Source organism: Triticum urartu, chromosome 2, assembly GCF_003073215.2.
Source record: "Triticum urartu cultivar G1812 chromosome 2, Tu2.1, whole genome shotgun sequence".
NCBI lineage: Eukaryota > Viridiplantae > Streptophyta > Magnoliopsida > Poales > Poaceae > Triticum > Triticum urartu.
In genome coordinates, this window is record NC_053023.1 from 713,679,888 (window position 1) to 713,685,469 (window position 5,582).

The window sequence follows — 5,582 nt, forward strand, 5'->3', positions numbered from 1 at the left end:
CATGCAATTGGTCTTCGTTTCGTTTGTGATTCATTCATGTCGACGTGGCCAAACTTGTCTTGGCCGTTAATCATTAGCTTAAGCTTAGTAAGCTTCTCCCGCAAAAAAGAAGAAGAAGCTTAGTAAGCTGAAGACATCGGTCATTAGCCTAAACTTAGTAAGACGAAGGCGTTGGTCGTTAGCCATTAAAAAAAATCAATCATTAATCTAAGCTTAGCGAAGGCATCGGCTTCGTTAATGAAATCGGCAATCATACTCTCCTAAAAGAAACATTTGCCTTTGTCGTAGTGTCACCCAAAAGTTTGTGCCGATATCATGTATGGGGTATAATTTACGGAAATACGATATCCACTACAGTACCAAAACCTTGAAGAGTTACAAACCGAGCGTGGGTCATTTGATTAGGTTCCTTGTGGTGAAACCTATCCACCGTTTTTGAGCCCTAGACTTTGCATGGATGTTTGTTCTTTTCTGGATTCATTTCAGAATTCAACGACTTCATTCTTTTCGTGGTAACCTACATGTCCGTTGATTTCCTCAATCTCAAGACCTGCGCGCTCAATCCATGCAAAGGTCTACAGGTGTGAGGTGTCACGCTAGTCGGGCTCGCGACAAGCCTATTACTCCAAGGCCTTCCTTGCAGGGTCCCGGCATGTTGCCGGCGGCGAGCAGCGGACATGTTGACTGCCAGATCCTGAACCTCGCTTATCTTGTCGACGTTTTGCTGCCAGACATTTGGCCTGACGATGCTCAAGGTTGCGCGGCTCCCTGTCCCCCCTCCTTGACGCGCGTGCATGGCGAGTAGTAAAACGGGACAAAAGACACAGGCGTGTCAGACGGCAAACCTCCCTGCAGGGTAACCAGGTGACTCCGGTCGCCAAGTGCGCTGAAAAATCCCTGGATCGGGCGGGCTCGTCTGATTGAACAGCAAGCTGGCGATCGGCACGTAGCGAGGCGGGCACAAGGAAAAGCAAGCAACGGCCCCTAGATCGGCAGAACAGAATCCACCCAGCGGGGCGCTTCCACTTCCACCCACGGTGGATTTCTTTCGGGCCCAGCTACACTGCATGCGCTATCAGTTTCGGGCTAGTTCTCGTCGTCAGCTCATGATTCCACCGTATATATCCGCTTGGATTGAAATTGGGCGCCGCATCCAGCCAGCGCCAGCAGCCGTGAGACTGTGCTCGTGCGCACGACGTCTCAGCGGCCTCGATCGGTCGACCGGCGGGTGCGTACATAACGTACGTGTCACGGCGCGGGGCCGTCGCCTGCACATGCGGGGAATCTCCGCGGCGGGGGCGATGATCATGGCGTCCAGTGGACTCATCAACTATTCCAACCCAAATCTGTGCGTCCCCTACTACATGTGCGTACACAATGCACTGGAGAGCGAGAGGGCAGTCTTACTCTTAGCATGCTAATGAATAAGTATATATATTAGCTAATTCAGTAGTCTCTATTGTACGGTACTATAGATACCGGTAGTGTACAGTATGCACCTGCGTGCACGCATCGGCATCGGCATCGGTCCTTCCCGGTGCCTAGTTATGCTAGCCGTGACTGTCAAGTACAGGCACTGCTCCTTGCTCCTCCTGATGCACGTCACGAAGCCATGTTCTCCCACCGGATTAGATTGCCCAAGTTTCTAGCTAGATGCTCGAATCGTTATGTATGTGCTTGCTAGCCAGGTCATCTGAAAATGAAAGTGCCACAGTATCAACTGCCTTGGTTGTACGTACTAACCGTGACTATCAAGTACTAACACGAGTACTGGTCCTTCTGATGATTGCCGCGTCACTCACAAACCCATGTTCTTCAGATTTAGACCGCCACAGTTTCTAGTTTGCTCCATCGGTACGTATGTATCCTACCCAGCTCATCATGAGAGTGAAGGTGATACAGTTTCATCAAACTGGCTTCAACACGTATGCAAATCAATCATTATTTTTGCGGTGAAAGTCGTATTCAAATGTTGTACAGTACTTATATGGCTATGTTGCAGAATCGGTCACATGCTCGCATATGCATGCCACACCACGACAAGCATGCATGCATGCATGTATCGCATGGAGTCATCATCTGCAATTACTCGCGGGGCTCCCACTACGTGCGTACGCTAATTAACTAATTAATAAGTAAACAAATGACGATGATCTCAACTGCGTAATTGCCGTGGGTACTTGACACGTGGTAGAGCATCTAGCGAAGCACGGGACAAATTATGCTCCAGATTATTGGCTTGATTATAAGTCTAGATACATGCACCAAATCTCCTTGCATCATTAACTTTTGTTCCGTTCACACACTGAACTAATGCGAGATTAGATAAGAGCACCTCTGTGTCGTGTGAAGGCTCATAAAAAAGTAATAAAGGGAAGGAGAATATGGGTATACACGCACGCTTAAATCATTATGAAATTTACCCTAAAAAATCATTATGAAATTTCTGTCAAACAAGAAGCTAGTTAAAGATTTGCATCATCATGAAAATTGTACCGTGTAGTCATATCTTGCATTGTTCAACCACATACCACAAGGGTTGTTCAGAATAAAATGGCCGAACAATTGAAAATGGTAATGTATACAAGGTTTTATGCCAAGTCTCTTCTTAATTAACGAACCAAAGGATATATTTTTGCCTCATCTCTAGACAAAAACTTGCAATCACAGAAAATGACAGGAATTCCTAACATGTTGTTAACATTTTATTTGGTGCATGCCATCTCAGGACCATCTTGCCCGATGTGGCACACTTGTACCATGGTACGGGATGTATATTCACAAGAAATGATAAACTTTGCTACGATTATCCGACCACATGCACCCCGGTGGCAACAAAACAAGTTGATGAGTTAGCAGATGAAACATATATTAGCTGTTGAAATATGAGATGGGTCTAGAGCCCATATGACAATTTCAGATTTGATCTCTAAGGGCCCATGTAGGTGGCATGACAAGGTGGTGGGAAGTTTAGTCCCATCCCGGAAGTGGAAGGAGAGTTGGAGTGGTTTATAAGGGATTCTCTTCCTCATGCCATTGGAGCTTGAGAAGAGATGAGGCCCTCGCGCATTCCTTCTCCTCCGCTCGCCGAGCCGAGCTCACTCATATGCGCTTCTTTTTGCCGGTCAGGAACGGAGAGTCTTTGACAGGTGGGGCCACGATCTGAGACGTCGGATCGTGGGCTACCGACTTGGACGTGGGTTTAGCCCACATCTCTCCACGCGCAGGGCGCTGCAAACCCTCTGCTGCCGCCGGCGACTCCGTCCCGTTCACCGTGTACATGGTTGACGGGACAGCAGGCCTCCGGAACCCCGCCTCTCCGGATCCTGTACGGGAGAGGGGCGATTAGGTTTTTGGGTAGCGACTACGCGACTGCTCGCTTCTGTTCATCTAGTCCACATCACCTTCGTCATCACCATGTCGACCGACGCCGACCGTGTCGCCGCTGAGAAGGCCGAAGCCGACAAGAAGGCCGTCGAGGATGCCGCGGCTACTGCCACCGCCACCGCCGCCGCATGGCCGATTGGAGGGTATACATCGTTTATCCCTCTCATGTTTCTTTCTGTTGTAGCAGTATTAGCGATATGCGTAGATGTTTCTACTATATGCGTAGTACATGCTCTGTTAGATCGTAACCAGTGTGTTATCGATGCTGTCAATGTCATGCTTATGATTTATTCATGGATTAATTTAATCGGAAAACTGCCTATTTACTTATCATTAGCGGCAATCTGGCATTACACAAGGACGAACTCGTACTTCGTTGCTACGTGTCAAAACTAATCGTTTTAGATATTGTGTCCAGAGGCGAAGCTCGAAATGCAATACAGCGAGAAGTGCACCTAGACAAGTGACACTCTGTCCTGACTCCTAAAGCAGGAACTCTGCGTATGCATCGGTACGCATTAGAATAGAAAGTACGTACTCCCTCCGTTCTAGAATGTAAGATTATTTTCTATATAACCATTGTGTCAAAATGATCATATATTTTGAGACGGGACAAGTACTATCTAATGCAAGGCATGTTCAGAAACATAATCAAAAGTAACGTTCTATCTTTTGAATCAATGAAATTACATTTGTTTTTGTTCCTATCTCTTTTTACGCAGCTGTGCTGGTACAACTAGAAAAAAAAGGCATCTTCCCACTTTTGGTGTACGCACTCCCGATTCTTTGTCCCTCTTCTTATTCTTTCGGTGCTTTATGTCAGATCCATGGACAATATTATCAGAAAATCAAGTTTGGAAGCATACGCTAACTACTGGTACTGTAAACCAGATTATATGTTAGAATAGGGATTATGTGCCGGCAAAATATATCTCCTTTTGTTTGATCTATACCCGGCAATGTTCGCTGAGTCACTGGCCTGATTAGAGAAAAGGATCCTTCAGACTAGACGCAAAAAATGAAGAACTGGACGTGACAAGTACTCCTACCATTTTGTGCTACTGGGCTTAGTCAGGTAATGTCTGCTAGGTGGCACACACGTCAAATTTTGATTCTTCCTGTTTTGGCCATCTCCTGCAGTAGGTCAGGTGTCATTTATAAATCAGACAAAACACCAGAGGTTGTTGGACATTGGTAGTTCTTTTGCTTTTCTGAATCGCAACAAGAAAAAAAAATAATGTGGAATGTGGCTGCTGGGATTCGAGTTGTTGGACATTGGTAGTTCTTTTGCTTTTCTGAATCGCAACAAGAAAAAAAAATAATGTGGAATGTGGCTGCTGGGATTCGAGCCCAGGTCTCCACGGCCACAACGTGGAATTCTCACCACTAAACTACAGCCACCATTTTGTAGCACTGGGCTTTCACAAGTATACAGGGGTGCTTTTCTATGCCACCAGGGAAAAGAAGAAGGAAATTTACGAGTGAAAATCATTTTAAGAAAGCGTCCGAACTCCTACCAACCATGTAAATCACACAAGAGCGAGCATTCTGAACACACTCGCATTGATAAAAATCGGAGATAAATCCACGGATATCATCAAGTTTGTACTCCTAATACAGAACAAAAGGATTTGATCATCTGAAACATGACTACATGCCCCCAAACAACACCAGCCTATCTAGAGTTTCGAGTAAGTAACTGATTCATATTGCTAGGTATTATTGGTCCTTTGTTTGTGGCATTCACTGGAAAAGCTTGCACGAGCATCGCTCGGGAACAGACACATGATTAAAGAACTTTCTAGCGTAACACACATGTAATGGGGCAATCTAACTAGCTGGTCAAAAGTCAAAACCCTTTCCGACCTATCAATATTGGAAAGTCAAGGTAGTGAAAATACACACCTACTTTAGTAGTCAGAGGTTGTTCTCTTCTCACTGCTCTGTAGTAATATGTTCCTCTCCATTACACGTTGTGGTCCTTCGTTCGCTGGCTGTGCACCACTCATCGTGATCACATGGTTGACAATATTGTGCGAGGAGTCATTTCCGTCGACTACAAGGCGTCTATTTGGTATTCGGCTCGGACATTGTACACCCCTTCATTAAGGGGATAGGAGTAGAGACAGGTGTGTTGCCAAGATAGTGGCTTTAGGCTTACTGATGTATTACTTTCTGTAGTCTTTGTGAATAAT

At 45.8% G+C, this 5,582-nt stretch overlaps 1 non-coding gene across 1 annotated transcript; it reads right to left on the minus strand.

The window, feature by feature from the left end:
• Positions 1–4,716: 4,716 nt before the first annotated feature.
• On the minus strand, positions 4,717–4,788 carry TRNAH-GUG. The gene has a single exon. It is a non-coding gene; the product is annotated as a tRNA-His (tRNA).
• Positions 4,789–5,582: the final 794 nt, after the last annotated feature.